Source organism: Bombina bombina, chromosome 3 (assembly GCF_027579735.1).
Source record: "Bombina bombina isolate aBomBom1 chromosome 3, aBomBom1.pri, whole genome shotgun sequence".
NCBI lineage: Eukaryota > Metazoa > Chordata > Amphibia > Anura > Bombinatoridae > Bombina > Bombina bombina.
The window spans coordinates 402,196,665-402,214,658 of NC_069501.1; the positions used below are offsets into that span (position 1 = coordinate 402,196,665).

Consider the following 17,994-nt stretch of genomic DNA (forward strand, 5'->3'; position numbering starts at 1 on the left):
GGTAGTCGTTTCTCAAGGGTCCTTCAGAGGTGGTTGGTTTCACTATCTTCGCCTCTGGGCGCTTTTATGCTTGGTGGTTTTCCTTTTTGTCAGGTGCTGCCACTAGGGTTCGTAGGTCATTAAGTAGCCCCTTTTAAGGGTTTAGGACCAGGTTGACCTCTGTCCTAGGATTCTAGGATCCGTAGGATTTAGTGTTGCGGTTTTCATCGCAGTGTCTCCTCTGCGGAGATTGTCAGTTGGTTCAGTCTCGGGGAGTTTTACGTTGGGTTCTCCCTATTAGACTCAGTGGGTGTGGATCTAGGGCTACGGCAGTCTGGTTTCTCCTATCTCATTGTCCCTGGGTTCTTCCTTGGAACTTGGGATTGAGATTAGGATGCATTCCTTTTTCTCTCCTTTAGGGGGAGTTTGGAAGTCTCCGGGTTAACTACCCGGTTGTGAAGACTGACCTTGGGGTTTTTCTCCATGAGGCCCTGCTGTTCGCCTTATGGCCTGGTTTTGTTTTCAACCTCTGGGGTCAGTGACAGCGTGTTGGGATTTTTCCCCTCTTCTGTGTTTAGCCGTCTGATGGACTAGCTTAGGGGGTTCGAGAGATTGTCTCTCAGAGGTTTCACGCAGTTAGTTATTCTCCTATGGCTTTGCCAGACCTCATTGGCAGAGGGCGCCATTTGGGTGCTCGATGTCTGAGAAATCATCCTCAGATGATTACAGAGGTTTGGGGAAGAGTATTTTTTAGTGTTTTCCACTGGGGGCCTTTTTTTGTCTCTCTGTAGAGTGATAGGTTTTGGTGGTCTGTGGTTTTTCCGAGACGGGCTGGCCGTTGGGATTCTTATAACCCATTTCTAGGTGGCTTATCTCAGGGTTCTAGTCGTATTTTGTTAAGTGACTGTTTATTCCTCTCCGTTTTCTTGAATGGAGGTGTGTGCTGGTTTGCTGGTCGTTGCGGCCTGTTGGCTTGTCTAGCTTCCGGTCAATGTATGGGTTGTGTTTGCATCACTGCACTAATCCTAACTTATTGGCCGTGTGAACAGAGTTGCTTTGGAGTTCGGCTCTGTGGCCTGTAGTGGTTGGGCTGTCTTGGCTGTACAAGAGCAATGTGGGGTATTTCCTTTTCAGGGAGGGCTCCGCTGTTGCTCGCACCACTAGCTTCTCCTTTCTGTCCGGCATCTGTTTAATTGACCATCTCTGGATTTAATACTTGCTGGTACGGCACCCCTAGTCTCCTGTGGTCTGGGGTGTGGGACTGGGTTTTGTTTTCTGGTGGGGGGTTTCCCTTGGTGGCCGGGTTTTCATAGGAGTGTCCTTGGTCCCTGCTGTTTAGCCATTTGGACGTTGTATGGTACTTGAGATCTGTTTGTTCCCTTTGGGTTTTCTCTTGTATTCTGCTGCGGTTCCTGTTATTGGGACCTGGGTCAGTGTACATCTGCCCCCTGGAGTGGGTTGTCTTTTTGACGACTTGGTTTTTTTTCTTTCTTATATTTGTCTTGTGTTCTCTTGAGGGGCTGCAGCTGGACTGTTGCCTTGAGAGATGGTGTCCTTGGGGTCCGTGATATCGGTTGCGTCTATTCGTGGTGACTGTTCAGGTTCAGTGACCTGTTGGTAGATTTGCTTCAATGGGGCCGCCTTTTGGTTTTTCAAAGGGTTCTTGTTCCCGGTTTTCGGACGAAACGGGGTCTTTTGTTTTGGGAATGTGTTTTTTGGGTGGAGCCTTCATGTGGTCCGCATCTTAACCTCCCGTTTTGGCAATCTGTGTACTCTTTCTTGGCTTGGGTATAAATTTCCCATAAGTAATGAATGCAGCTGTGGACTCTTTCCCATTAGGAAGAAAAACATAAATTATGCTTACCTGATAATTTTCGTTTCTTCCGTGGGAAAGAGTCCACAGCCCCCCGCCCGTTTTTGAGGTGTTGTTGTTTTTTATCTTCTGGCACCCTTTCACCTTGATGTTTCTTCCACTGTTCCTTGTCCTCAGCTGAATGACTGGGGAATAGGGGAGGTAGGAGGAGTATTTAAGCCTTTGGCTGGTGGGTCTTTGCCTCCTCCTGGTGGCCAGGTTCTTATTTCCCATAAGTAATGAATGCTGCTGTGGACTCTTTCCCACGGAAGAAAAGAAAATTATCAGGTAAGCATAATTTATGTTTTTTCCTTCAAAAAGACATTCAAAAGTTAAAGCCTATATTTTAAAATATGTGACAGTAATTTAAGTGGATGGTGTTGCTGCGCCTTTAAGATGTCTTTATTTAAAAAACAAAAAATGATAACGAAACTGTGGGGAAAAAAAGAGTAGAGTTTGACTGAAATTTCACAAGTAAAAACATTAATCCATGAAGAAATTTACAGGGAATATAAACCTGATTGCTAAAATAAGATATTTTATTGAGTGTTTGGATCAGATTTTAAATTTGTGGATATGAGGACGCCAGAGCCAGTCTAGTACACAGTGGGAGCAGCAGATGAGCAGCAGCGGTGAGTCACATTGATGAGTCTGATAGATGACTCTACGTAATTCTAGTGAACAGTTGATGATCTTTTCTTTGCCTAACACAATCCAGTATTATTTTATTAAGACGTTTTGATGCAGTGTTCATTTTGAAAAACAGGTTACTGAAAAGCAGTAAACATTTCTAACACACAGAGAGAGATAGAGAGAGAGAGAGATAGAGAGAGAGAGAGAGAGAGAGAGAGAGAGAGACAGAAAGAGGTAGAGGGAAGAGCTTTATAAAGCTGGCAAACTATCTTCTTACACAAATGTATCAACTGGATTAAGACTATAGGATTCTGCAAAACAGGCAGCTGAGATTTTTAACAACCTACTTACTCTGCATATTTTTATGTAATTATAATCAAGAAGTCTAAGTAAAGAAAGAGGCAATTCAAGTAAGTAATTTAAAGGGACAGTGTACCGTAAAATTGTTTTAACCTTAATGTGTTTTCCATTGCTTTTTCTACCAGCTGCAGAGTATAAAATGTATGAGAATTTGCTTTTTAATGTTTATTTGTGCATATGAAATAGCTTATTTTGTGTTTTCAAGCCACAACCTAATAAAATGGGTTGAGCTTATAGGTAAAATCAAATCTCATTACTTTATCACATTGTGTACATATACATGCTTCTTTATCTTATATCTATACGTTAACCAAAGACCAATACTAGCAGAGAACAATGGAAAATGTAATACAATCCAGCAGGTAAAGTGGATCATTGGGAACAAATTAAAGTCGAGCCATTTTTTGAGTAAACTGTCCCTTTAAGGTGGAAAGGCATATTACCCAACATTCCTTTCAGACTTTCAGGGAAGTAAGAGGGGCTGCAGCCCAGGGGGAATTTTCCCTGACTGGGGAAGGTATTGGAGAGACAGCGGAAAGACCTCCCAACCCATAGCAGCCCAGCAATATCTCGGGCAGTTGGTATGGAAAAGATAGGTGCTAATATTTTACATGGTTAACAGAAGAGTATTGAGCACAGTGTCCACTTAAATGTTAACAATGAAGAGGATTTTCAAAAGGTGATGACAAGATCAGAGAGGTGTATATACAAATGTTAGAATACACATATTTGAACATATATGTATAACTAATTTTATGAAGACATACTGTTATGTATGTAGCTCTCCATAGCATTGCCATTACAAGTTACTAAAAAGCCTCCTTGTGCGTGTGATATGATGGCGTTAAGCTCCATACCGCACAAAATCCAAGGACTGCTTTGAAGTGCTCGTGCACGCTTTCCCCTATAGACATCAATGGGGAGAGAGTGTTAGAAAAAAAACACCTGAAGTGCGGAATGAAAAATCTCTGTAACGCAGCTCCATTGACGTCTATGGAGAAAAAATGTTTACATTTAAACCTAACATAAACCCCTAGTCTAAACACCCCTAATTCGCTGCCCCCTACATCGCCGACACCTAAATAAAGTTATTAACCCCTAATCTGCCGCTCCCAACATCGCCAACACTAATAAAAGTTATTAACTCCTATTCCGCCGCTCCCCAACATCGCCAACACTATAATAAAGCTATTAACCCCTAAACCTCCGGCCTCCCACATTGCTGCTACTAAATAAAACTATTAACCCCTAAACCTCCGGGTCCCACATCGCCACTACTAAATTAACTTATTAACCCCTAAACCACCGGCCCCCCACATTGCAAAACACTAATTTAAACTATTAACCCCTAAACCTAACACCCACTAACTTTAAATTAAAATTGCAATATAACTATCCCAAAATAAATAAAAACTTACCTGTGAAATAAAAATAAACCTAACATTAAACTATAAATTAACCTAACATTACTATTCTAATAAAATAAAAAATACTACTAATTAAAAAATCTAAATTACAAATGTAAAAAAACCTAACACTACGAAAAAAATAAAAAAATATAAAATTACAAAAAATAATAAACACTAAATTACGAAAAATAAAAAACACTAAGCTTACAAAAAATAATAAACAAAATTATAAAAATAAAAACAATTACAGCTAATTAAACTGCCCTATTAAAATAAAAACACCCCCTAGCCTACAATAAACTACCTTTTGTAGGGCATTGCCCTAAGTTAAACAGCTCTTATACCTGTAAAAAATACAAAGTCCCCCCCCAACAGTAAAACCCACCACCCAACCAACCCCCCAAAATAAAAAACCTAACTCTAAAAAAAACCTAAGGGGGCATTTGTATGGGCATTGATTGCCCTTAAAAGGGCATTCAGCTCTTTTACAAAAGCCCAAAGGTTTAAATCACTAATAGCCCATAGTAGGCATTTTGTGTTAGTGTTGCAGACTGTAATGGGGGATAGTTACACATTTTGTGCTTTCCTCTAACCCTAACTTCAGGTATTTTTGACTGCTTGTTGTCGGTATCAGGGTTTGGATTCACCATTCAATTTTTAAATGTTTTTATTGTAATGTTAGTTTTTATTTCTTAAAGGGACACTGTACCCAAAAATTTTCTTTTGTGATTCAGATAGAGCATGCAATTTTAAGCAACTTTCTAATTTACTCCTATTATCAATTTTTCTTTGTTCTCTTGCTATCTTTATATGAAAAAGAAGGCATCTAAGCTTTTTTCTTGGTTCAGAACTCTGGACAGCAGTTTTTGATTGGTGGATGAATTTATCCACAAATCAGCAAGAACAACCTAGGTTGTTCACCAAAAATGGGCCGGCATCTAAACTTACATTCTTGCATTTCAAATAAAGATACCAAGAGAATAAAGAAGATTTGATAAAAGGAGTAAATTAGAAAGTTGCTTAAAATTGCATGCTCTATCTGAATCATGAAAGAAATTTTTTGGGTACAGTGTCCCTTTAAATAAAATTTAAGTTTTAGGGGCCAAATGATCAAGCTTCGAATGGATGCCCCTTGTTTCCGGCAAGCCTTCACTCTCGCCAGAAACATAAGTTGTGAAGCAGCGATCCAAAGACAGCCTGCTCTGAGGCGGAAAAGAAATCAACCTTTTCAATACGATAGGGTTGATTGACACCCCCTGCTTGCGGCCGATTGGCCGCGAATCTGCAGGGGGCGGTATTGCACAAGCAGTTCTGGTAAACTGCTTGTGCAATGATAAATGCAGACAGTGTATGCTGTCGGCATTTATCGATGTGCAGTGGACATGATACGCTACATCGTATCATGTCCGCTCGCACTTTGATAAATATGCCCCTTAGTGTTAATATCCCTGTTTGTTCAGCATATGGGGTTGAGACAGTGATATGTGCTTTATTTTGAGCACTTAGGGGATGCTCCTTTATGTATAACTCTATGTATTATTTAGCATCCAGCACCTACTGACTGGACTTGTGTCTTGTCAGGTAACCAATTTGGGATATTCCAGTATCACACAATTTTTAGCTATATTTCTTTATATATCTGATACTGTTCATGCAAAATAGATATCTATATCTATATGAATAGATATACAGGTATAGGTATATATGTATATATATATATATATATATATACTGTATATATATGTATTTAAAATAAAAATTATATTGTTCTGTAGGTGAAGAACACTGGACCTATCGAGTTAGCCCGCGAGTATAAGTGTTAGTTCTTTTTTTTCAATTTGCGCTCTCCATTGACTTCTATGGGGTAAATAAGTTAACGTGGTCATGCTATTTTGTTAGCATGTCGGGTTTCACTTGCGTGCAAACTTTTTTCTTTCAACTTGTAATGTAACCTGACGCGCACAAAAAGCCTCCATCTAGAGATGTTAATGCAATAGCACTAAATAGCGATCCCCTAAGTAGTTCTACGAACGGGTAAAGAAGATGTTCGGTAGCTTGTGCAGTAGATGTATATGATGATAATGTCTAAAGGGTTTAACATGATTAAAAAACATTTTAGTTAATTTTTTTGCCTAAAAAGGAGGAATTTCAAAATGTATCTTGGCATGTTTATTTTTTAAAAAAAATAATGGCCCAGATTACGAGTTTTGCATTAGAAGTTATGCGGTGCTAACAAGCAGTTTTCCCTCACTGCTCACTTACCTGCAGCGCTGGTATTACTAGTTTTCAGAAACCTGTCGTTAAAAGACAAGAAGTGAGCGTTGAGCAAAATTTTGCTCATTACCGCACTCCAATACCAGCGCTGCTTAACTCAGCGGTGAGCTGGTTGATTTCCCCATAGGAATCAACGGGGAGAGCCGGCTGAAAAAAAGTCTAACACCTGCAAAAAAGCAGCGTAAAACTCCTTAAAGGGCCACTGTAAGTAAATATTTTCTATGCCTGTTACTAACTAACTACCCCAAATACGCTTTTTATCAATAGCATTTCATTAACATATCTCTACCGTATATCAGAAATCTTGTCTGCAAATTTAATTGTTTTCCAAACCCACTCCATGGGTATCCTTTGCTCTGTACCAATCCGTTTACAATACCTAGGTTTCAAAATGGCGCTTTAAACACAAAGTTATTGGTTTAAGTATTTTGAACACTCAGTGCTGAAAATAGTGGGCAGGATAACGTGACATCATCGGCAAATAAAAGATATAACTTTTAGAACGTTATGAAACTTTGTTTTGGAGAAAATATAGGTCAGTAGGTTTTAATTAATGTTTATTAACTTTAATATGTTAGTTGTTTAGCTTAAAAATTATAACAGAAAGTAATCCTTTAACGCAGCCCCATTGATTCCTATGGGGAAACAAAAGTTATGTATACACCTAACACCCTAACATGAACCCCGAGTCTAAACACCCCTAATCTTACACTTATTAACCCCTAATCTGCTGCCCCCGACATCGCCGACACCTACATTATAATTATTAACCCCTAATCTGCTGCTCCGGACACCGCCGCCACCTACATTATACTTATGAACCCCTAATCTGCTGCCCCCAACATCGCTGAAACCCAACATTATATTTATTAACCCCTACTGTGCCACCCCCAATGTCGCCGCAACCTACCTACACTTATTAACCCCTAATCTGCTGGCCCTTACATCCGCGCCACCTACCTACATTTATTAAACCCTAATCTGCTGCCCCCAACGTCGCCGTCACTATATTAAAGTTATTAACCCCTAAACCTAAGTCTAACCCTAAACCTAACATCCCCCTAACTTAAATATAATTAAAAGAAATCGAAATAAATATTCCTAACATTAACTAAATTATTCCTATTTAAAACTAAATACTTACCTGTAAAATAAACCCTAATATAGCTGCAATATAACTAATAGTTACATTGTAGCTAGCTTAGGATTTATTTTTATTTTACAGGCAAGTTTGTATTTATTTTAACTAGGTAGAATACTTACTAAATAGTTATTAACTATTTAATAACTACCTAGCTAAAATAAATACAAATTGACCTGTAAAATAAAACCTAACCTAAGTTAAAATTACACCTAACACTACACTATAATTAAATTAATTCCCTAAATTAAATACAATTAAATACAAATAAATAAAATTAGCTAAAGTACAAAAAAAAAAAAACAGTAAATTACAGAAAATAATAAACAAATTACAAGATTTTTAAACTAATTACACCTAATCTAATCCCCCTAACAAAATAAAAAAAGCCCCCACTGCAAAAAAGCAGCGTTCAGCTGCCAACGCAGCCCCATTTTTTCCTATGGGGAAACATTTCCTAAGTCTGCACCTAACACCCTAACATGTACCCCGAGTCTAAACACCCCTAGCCTTACACTTATTAACCCCTAATCTGCCGCCCCCGCTATCGCTGACCCCTGCATATTATTTTTAACCCATAATCTGCCGCTCCGTACACCGCCGCAACCTACGTTATCCCTATGTACCCCTAATCTGCTGCCCCTAACACCATTGACCCCTATATTATATTTATTACCCCCTAATCTGCCCCCCCAACGTCGCTGCTACCTACCTACAATTATTAACCCCTAATCTGCCGACCGGACCTCACCGCTACTATAATAAATGTATTAACCCCTAATCCGCCTCACTCCCGCCTCAAAAACCCTATAATAAATAGTATTAACCCCTAATCTTCCCTCCCTAACATCGCTGACACCTAACTTCAAGTATTAACCCCTAATCTGCCGACCGGACCTCGCCGCTACTCTAATAAATGTATTAACCCCTAAAGCTAAGTCTAACCCTAACACTAACACCCCCCTAAATTAAATATAATTTTAATCTAACGAAATAATATAAATCTTATTAAATAAATTATTCCTATTTAAATCTAAATACTTACCTGTAAAATAAACCCTAATAGAGCTACAATATAAATAATAATTATATTGTAGCTGTTTTAGGATTAATATTTATTTTACAGGCAAATTTGTATTTATTTTAACCAGGTACAATAGCTATTAAATAGTTATTAACTATTTAATAGTTACCTAGTTAAAATAATTACAAAATTACCTGTAAAATAAATCCTAACCTAAGTTACAATTAAACCTAACACTACACTATCAATAAATTAATTAAATAAACTATCTACAATTATCTACAATCAAATCAACTAAACTAAATTACAAAAAAAAAAAAACACTAAATTACAAAAACAAACACTAAATTACAAAAAATAAAAAAAGATTACAAGAATTTTAAACTAATTACACCTACTCTAAGCCACCTAAAAAAATAACAAAGCCCCCCAAAATAAAAAAAATGCCCTAACCTATTCTAAAATAAAAATTTAACAGCTCTTTTACCTTACCAGCCCTCAAAAGGGCCTTTTGCGGGGCATGCCCCAAAGAAAACTGCTCTTTTGCATTTAAATAAACATACAATACCCCCCCCAACATTACAACCCACCACCCACATACCCCTAATCTAACCCAAACCCCCCTTAAAAAACCTAACACTAAGCCCCTGAAGATCTTCCTACCTTGTCTTCATCACGTTGGGTATCACGATCCATCCAGAAGAGGGTCCGAAGTCTTCCTCCTATCCGGCAAGAAGAGGTCCAGAAGAGGCTCCGAAGTCTTCATCCTATCCACCAAGAAGAGGAGATCCAGACCGGCAAACATCTTCATCCAAGCGGCATCTTCTATCTTCTTCCATCCTAAGTCCGAATGAAGGTTCCTTTAAATGACGTCATCCAAGATGGCGTCCCTTGAATTCCAATTGGCTGATAGGATTCTATCAGCCAATCGGAATTAAGGTAGGAAAAATCTGATTGGCTGATTGAATTATTCCTATTTAAAGCTAAATACTTACCTGTAAAATAAACCCTAATATAGCTACAATATAAATAATAATTATATTGTAGCTATTTTAGGATTAATATTTTTTTTACAGGCAACTTTGTAATTATTTTAACTAGGTAACTATTAAATAGTTAATAACTATTTAATAGCTATTGTACCTAGTTAAAATAAATACAAAGTTGCCTGTAAAATTTATTTAATAAGATTTATTTTATTTCGTTAGATTTAAATTATATTTAACTTAGGGGGGTGTTAGGGTTAGGGTTAGACTTAGCTTTAGGGGTTAATACATTTATTAGAGTAGTGGCGAGGTCCGGTCGGCAGATAAGGGGTTAATACTTGAAGTTAGGTGTCGGCGATGTTAGGGAGGGCAGATTAGGGGTTAATACTATTTATTATAGGGTTTTTGAGGCGGGAGTGAGGCGGATTAGGGGTTAATACATTTATTATAGTAGCTGTGAGGTCCGGTCGGCAGATTAGGGGTTAATAATTGTAGGTAGGTAGCGGCGACGTTGGAGGGAGCAGATTAGGGGGTAATAAATATTATGTAGGGGTCGGCGATGTTAGGGGCAGCAGATTAGGGGTACATAGGGATAACGTAGGTTGCGGTGGTGTGCGGTCGGCAGATTAGGGGTTAAAAAAATTTAATAGAGTGGCGGCGATGTGGGGGGGCCTCGGTTTAGGGGTACATAGGTAGTTTATGGGTGTTAGTGTACTTTAGAGCACAGTAGTTAAGAGCTTTATGAACCGGCGTTAGCCCATAAAGCTTTTAACTCCTGGCTTTTTTCTGCGGCTGGAGTTTTGTCGTTAGATTTCTAACGCTCACTTCAGCCAAGACTCAAAATACCGGCGTTAGAAAGATCCCATTGAAAAGAAAGGATACGCAATTGACGTAAGGGGATCTGCGGTATGGAAAAGTTTCGGCTGGAAAGTGAGCGTTAGACCCTTTCCTGACTGACTCTAAATACCAGCGGTAGGCCAAAACCAGCGTTAGGACCCCCTAACGCTGGTTTTGACGGCTAACGCAGAACTCTAAATCTAGGCGAATGTAACTATCTTAGGGTTTATTTAAGGTAAGTATTTAGTTTTAAATAGGAATTATTTAGTTAATCATAGTAATTTTTATTTAGATTTCTTTTAATTATATTTAAGTTAGGGGTTTAGGGTTAGACTTAGATTTAGGGGTTAATAACTTTAGTATAGTGGCGGCGACGTTGGGGGCGGCAGATTAGGGGTTAATAATATTTAATAATATTTAACTAATGTTTGCGAGGCGGGAGTGCGGCGGTTTAGGGGTTAATATATTTATTATAGTGACGGTGATGACCAGTTCGGCTGATTAGGGGTTAAAAAAAATTATTTTAGTGTTTGCGATGTTGGAGGGCCTCGGTTTAGAGGTTAATAGGTAGTTTATGGGTGTTAGTGTACTTTTTAGCACTTTAGTTAAGAGTTTTATACTACTGACTTTAAAATGTGGTACCAGGCTTGACAGGAGAGGTTCTACCGCTCACTTTTTGGCAGACTCAGAATACTGGCGCTATGCAAGTCCCATTGAAAAAAGAGGATACGCAATTTACATAAGTGGATTTGCAGTATTTCCAAGTCTGGCCAAAAAAGTGAACGGTGAGCCTGTACCTGCAAGACTCGTAATACCAGTGGGGTTTAAAAAGCAGCGTTGGGACCGGCTAATGCTGCTTTTTAAGCCTAACGCAAAACTCGTAATCTAGCCGTATGTTTGTTTCCTGAATAAACTAACATTTTCTTGTCATACTTAAATGCATATTCCTCGCCACCAGTAAGGCAAATGACTTTGTCCTTATCAGCCGGTGTGGATTAACTGCCTCTGCAGCTCTTGTCTCTTTAAACAAAAAAAAATATTAAAAAACGATAAACAATAAATTACTTAAAGGGGCCTGAAACCCAATTTTTTCTTTCATGGTTCAAATAGAGAATGCATTTTTAAACAATTTTTAAACTTCTTTTATCAATTTTGCTCCATTCTCTTTGTATCCTTTATTGAAGGAGCAGCAATGCACTACTTGGAGCTAGCTGAACGCCAATTACCAAATGCATATATGTGCAGCCACCAATCAGCAGCTAGCTCTGAGCTCCTCAACCTACCTGGGTAGGCTTTTTAACAAAGAATACATAAGGAACAAAGCAAATTAGATAATAGAAGTAAATAGTAATGCTGCCTAAAATTGCTTGATCTGTTTAAATCATAAAAGTAGAAAATTGTGTTTCATGTACCTTTAAAGGGCCATAATACCCAAATGTTTAAACACTTGAAAGTGATGCAGCATAGCTGTAAAAAGCTGACTAGAAAATATCACCTGAAAATCTTTATGTAAAAAAGAAAGGTATTTTACCTCAAAAGTTCCTCAATAGCCACCTCCCATTGTAAAGGATTTCTAAGCAGCATTTTAGTGGGACAGCTGAAAGGATGAGCCTCGTGAACTCTCATATTATTTCACCAATCAGGTAAAGGAAGCTTACTATGAAATCTCATGAGAGTTAAGTCAAATCTCATGAGATCACAGTAAGAGTTCATGACCTCAGCACTGCTGATGCTGATTGGCTGCTGTTCATTTCTTCATTTTTTTTTTTTTTTTACCTGCAGCTGAGAGCAGCTGAGTATAACTTTTTACACAGAACTTACTCTGCTGAGCTGAGGAAATTGTGAGGTAAAATATCTTCCTTTTTTACATAGAGAAGCTCAGGTGATATTTTCCTGTCAGCTTTTTACAGTTATACTGCATCAGTTTCAAGTGATTTAGCATATGAGTATTATGTCCCTTTAAGTATATATAATATTGCAGCCGTTGGAAATTATTCAAGTAATACACATGTTCACAGTAGTGTGCCAACAAAAAATTGAAGAAACACAGTACAAAATGATTTATTTATTTTAGAAACAAAGCAATATCAACCAAATATTTTCAAAGGGACTAATACAACTTCATTAAAAAAAATATGACCTCTTGAAGTGCATTGCTTGCAGGTGCCAGCGTTCTTTATCATGTGGGCACCAGTTACCCCTTTTAAAAAAAAAAGCAAAAATAGATATTGGTTAAAGAAAATCAATAAAACATTCCTTTTTTTTCATAGAGAACACTCCAGGACTTTAAAACCACAAAGGGAATACCCTATTCATCCCACTAGCTAGAATTTCTAAACCAATTTATCAGAGCTAAGATTGTGAACTGAAACAGTAAATATTTAGATGAATTTGCCTACATACACAAACTTTTTTAAAATAAATTGTAAAATTGGATGTGTAAAGTAAGTCAAATTATCTTTATACTAAGAATGTTACTGAATTCAGTGTATAGAATTTCTATTCTTTATTTTCTATTCTATTAAACTTACCATTTTGTATTTTTATAGCAGTGTATGTGAAGAATGTAAAAGGTACAAATTCAATTTGTTTTCTTTGCTTTATTAAATATATTATTATAACTAAAAAATACACCTTGCCAATTAGAAAGGTAGTTAATGGCCATAAGATTGTAAAGAAATGTAAACCTTTTGTAAATCCTGTAAGGCACCTATCAGCACTGGGCAGTAGATGTCATATTAGCAGCTTGTTTAATAAAATTAATTGAATCTGCCCCAATTTAGCCCTAATACTTCAATACTATCAATGTACCAACAAGTATTCAGGAAGCGTGCTCATTTTCCAAAACATGTCGATTTTTTGCCAGAATGTTCAGCTTGTACTAACTTTATTTTATTTTGTAATTTTTGTGTCATCATCAAAATCTAAGATCCTGTTTTTAGTATGCACCTTTACAGTCCTTGTAAATATATGAAAAATGTGTCTTTGTAGTATAGTTATCCATAACTGAAGGCAGTTTCATGTTGTTGCCGCTGAAAGATGGGTGAAAAAAATAGTGTAAAGTTCTGCTACTACTAAAAACGGACTTGCTATAGACCCATCATCAGTCTCATTCACTACAGTTGAGATATACTCACGGACGTGTAAAAAAAAAAAAGAAGAAGATGTACCAAATTTTTTTTAAAAATAATGAATTGATGGTTCCACACAATAAAAACAGTATCCAAACATTAATGCTATCAACCATTACTCGGCAAAGTCTTTGTCAAAGGTATAAAATGAAAACGGATTTGCCCAAGTGATATACATTTTATTATAAAATGTCAGAGAAATCAAGGGTTTGATGATCAGAAACTTGCCTGGCATGGATTGAAAGCACACAAAATCTTTGTGGGCTTTTTTGGGAATTATATTGCCATAGTATGTGCCTCTCTACACCCAGAACCCTGCATAGCGAAACAAACTACTCTGGAGATAAAATTTGCATTTCTAAAAGGATATGATCAACCTCACAGTACTGACGAGTGGTCTTAGACCAGAGCGGAGAGCTGAAGATCATCAGGCTCCAATTGTCTTTTAGAAGGGAGTCTTTAATCTACTCCACTGTCCTCTGGCCTTCCTAACAGGCCAGATTTTGAGGATATCTGATCTAGAGTGCAGGTAAAATAATCAGCTGATTAGTAAACATGGTTATTTTTTTTAAATATTTTAATTGAGGAACCGCATGTTACAAATATCAAGCATACACAAGAATGTACATTTGGTAATGTTACAAACATTTTGCAAGAGACATATATGCATTTAATATTAGTCTGTTCTCTTTTTGATCCTTCTTGAATATGGTGTGGATCACTCTTGGATCCTTAAAGGGACAATGAACCCAATTTTTTTTTTATTCAGATAGAGCATGAAATTTTAAGCAACTTTCTAATTTACTCCTATTATCAAATTTTATTCATTCTTGTGGTAGCTTTATTTGAAATGCAAGAATGTAAGTTTAGATGCCGGCCCATTTTTGGTGAACAACCTGGGTTGTTCTTGCTGATTGGTGGATAAATTCATGCACCAATAAAAAACTGCTGTCCAGAGTACTGAACCAAAAAAACAAGCTTGGATGCCTTCTTTTTCAAACAAAGATAACAAGAAAACGAAAAAAAAATTCAAAATAGGAGTAAATTAGAAAGTTGCTTAAAATTGCATGCTCTATCTGAATCACGAAAGAAAAAATTTGGGTTCAGTGTCCCTTTAATATTTGTATGTTAAAGAAGAAAAGGGATTATAAAACAAAGCAAAATACACATCAACATAAACAATTCTAGTTAAACTAACTAGGGGCCTTAGCCAAGCCCACCGGTTGCCGTCGAAGGGGAGCGTAGTTATTAAAATTAGGGAATATTAGAACTTCCTCTTAAAGAGAATATTTCTGAAACCAGATAAATATGAACTACAATACTAAATTAGTATGAGCTCATTTACGTCTGAAAAGTGTATTTATATGAGAAATAAAAGTAATATTATGCCATGAACAAGGTTTTCAATAAGGTATATGTAGCCTTGTAATAAACAAAGCTTTCCTTTTTATTTTATTTGATGGTAGTCAGTCAGTTAGCACGCTTGGTTCACTGTCTTTTCGATTAAGTCTCTCTGGGGGCCCCCACAAATCCCCATATGAAACCCAGATACAAGAATGGTGACAGTGTGTTTGATATGAGACCTGGTACATAACCATTATAAAAAGTGCAAAATAAAAGTTGTATGGTTTAGGCAGTATGGCAGTTGAAAAATATAGAAGCCTGTGCTTAGTGTTATAATTAAGAGTACAACATGAAAAGAGGCATTTTAAATATTAATATACTAAATAGCAAGTTATAAATACTAATCTATGAAAAACGCTGTTAACGTGTTTGAAAGTGACTGGTTATCTCACATACCCTGCTTGTTTGTCATATTAGGAAAGTTTCCCCAGCCACGGGTTTTGTTTGTGAGACAATTAAAGTCTTAATTGCTGTAAATTATTCACTTTACAAAGGGTTGCTAAGATTTTTTAGGTCTACTGATGGTCCTGCTTTGGTTTCTTCTAGTGTCCCTCCTAGAGTATCTGCTGGTGTTGTGTTATCGTGTGGTCTTTCGGAAACCTCAGGCCGGTGTTCAATCTGATCCTGTCCGTCTAGCTGATCTATGCCTAGGAAGGAGGTACACTTGTTTGTTTGGTATGTCTGCACGGGAGTCCCCCACCAACCCCCCTTCAGACATGAGTTGCGATGTGTGTGTTTCCTTCCCCAGGTATTCATTTGTTAGGTCAGGAGGTCTGTAGATTTTTAGCTGGGCGCTCTGTAAGCCTTCCCCGTCTGATGCTGTGTTGAATTTGCTGCACATTGATTCTGATAAGCTTGCACTCAGGATAGATTTATGCTGTATGTTGAAGATTGTCTCCAAGTGCTGAGGTTCCTTGTAGTGATGACTCCTGGTGGGGGGCTTGTTTCTATGGTTTCGTAATTTCAGCATCTGCTTCGGGACAATGTTTCAGCAAGAAATCAAACGGTGCTGATTCTTCAACAAGGTGCTGGCAGAGCTCTTCAAATTTTTGCCATTGTGTGCTGGTATAATTTTGTACTCCTGTGTCTTCGGCGGTGGCCCCATTGAGATCGCTGGTTTCTTCTCTTCTCTGGAATCCCCCTTGAGTAAAGGGATTTACTGGCAAAGTCCTTGCTGATGTGCCAGTGTGTTTGGCTAAGGCACAATCTATTGGAGGATCCGAGGGGGGTAGCATCTCCTAATAGTAGCTGCCACTCTAGGCCCTTATGTTCTGAGTCCTGGCTCCGGTATCATATAAACAGCATATATCTTATGATATAATGTTCCACTATACCGCGATGCTCTAGAATATGTGTATATAGCAATGTTCCTGTTAAAGAAACTCTTTTAATCATCGGATTAATAGGGATTTCACCGGATCTCTAGAAGATGCGACCATTCCGGTTTGCCCTTCAGACACGCCCAGTTAACATGGTTATTTTAAAGGCTCTCACCCAAAGTAATCCTGAAAATCTAGCCTGTTAGGGAAGCCTGAAGACAGGTTTGAAAACCAGTGATCTACTACTTTGTTGAAGTCTATGCATAATCTTTTTCCTTATTATAATATATTGTATATAGACTTAGATTTTTTGTATTAATTATAGGCATATTATCAACTCTTTGAAATGTTGGAAACTTTATGAAGCAGAGCAAATCTCCTGTTTAAATATTATATATTCCCTTAGTCTAATAGATTATTGTACTCCCTTATCCTGTGCTATGAAATAAACACTTTAGAAATAAATCATAATACAAAATACTCCATATAAATATACAGTATGGCCCTAAATGAAAGAAGCTATGTAATAAATTGATTTCAGAGCTCCTGCAGTGAGGTCCAGGTGTTAATGAGCAAGCAGACAAATAATATGTATCTGACCAGGAGTAGTTGTTGTGCAGTGACTGTAATGAGCAGATAAAGTGAGCAGCAGGGATTAAGGACCTTGGCAATTATTGACAGAGCACAGATCGATAATCCCTGCTGTGGACTACAAAACTAAGATTACTCTATAGAAGTAATGTCAACCACACTCTGTGGATTAGTCAGCTTGTTAACTAGATTTATCTCATTTACTTTTTGAGAACTGCCAGTTCCAATTACATGGGCTAGAAAGTGAAGTTGTCTTTTCTTATGAATCTTTTTCATGATCCGAAGAATCAATATCATATTCAAACTTTCATCATGTTCGCTTAGTGGTCAGAACATTCACATGCAATTTAATTGAAAGCCACATTTATTTTTGTTCAACTTAATATTTTTGTTTAATTTAATATTTTTGTTCAACTTTTATTTTCTATCGTAATTTTGTGAGATCAGCAAAAAAGTATATAGTTTTTTTCAGTATGTACCTTTACTTTTCTTGTAAACATATTGAAAATATTGGAGTCAGATTACAAGTTGATTGTAAAAATGTAAACAGTATGGAGCGGCAAGACATGCGCTATTACAGGCAGACAATCCCTTAACGACTGTCGTTAAGGGGTTAATATATTTCTTTAGCATGATATCTGTGCAGTGATCCAGGTACTTTATAAAATTAGCATTAAACAAATCCTAGAGCACAGAGGTTTGCAATGTTTGGAAGTAATTGATAAGGTGTTATAAAAAATAACCATACAATGTATAGGATCAGCTAAAGCCATTTTTTTTTACAATTTTAGATGGAAACAGGGAGATTAAATGAAAAATAGTGTACAATTTACTGGATGAAAAGGAACAGTAGGGAGCCATGTAAATAATATGTATTGTATTACCTGTGCAGTAACAACATTAAATGCAGTAATTATAAAAACAGTCAAAGAATGGAAAATGTATAAGCATAAAGATGAGAGAATGCTCTGTATGATAACAAAAGATGAAGGGGCCTGGAGTAGCTTGCAGTATACTGAACCTTATTAGATTTGTACAATATCTTTGCGCAGAG

At 37.2% G+C, this 17,994-nt stretch overlaps 1 protein-coding gene across 2 annotated transcripts in view; it reads left to right on the plus strand.

The window, feature by feature from the left end:
* The window catches only part of SYT6 (synaptotagmin 6), a 787,509-nt gene that overhangs the window by 327,033 nt on the left and 442,482 nt on the right, over positions 1-17,994 (plus strand). The window contains exon 1 of one of the 2 annotated variants that reach the window (XM_053706566.1): positions 15,577-15,688. The exons of the other annotated variant lie outside the window; for it this stretch is intronic. The gene's annotated coding sequence lies outside the window, so the exon portion shown is untranslated. Of the gene's footprint in view, positions 1-15,576; positions 15,689-17,994 lie in introns of those variants that run through there. 2 annotated transcript variants of the gene reach the window in all.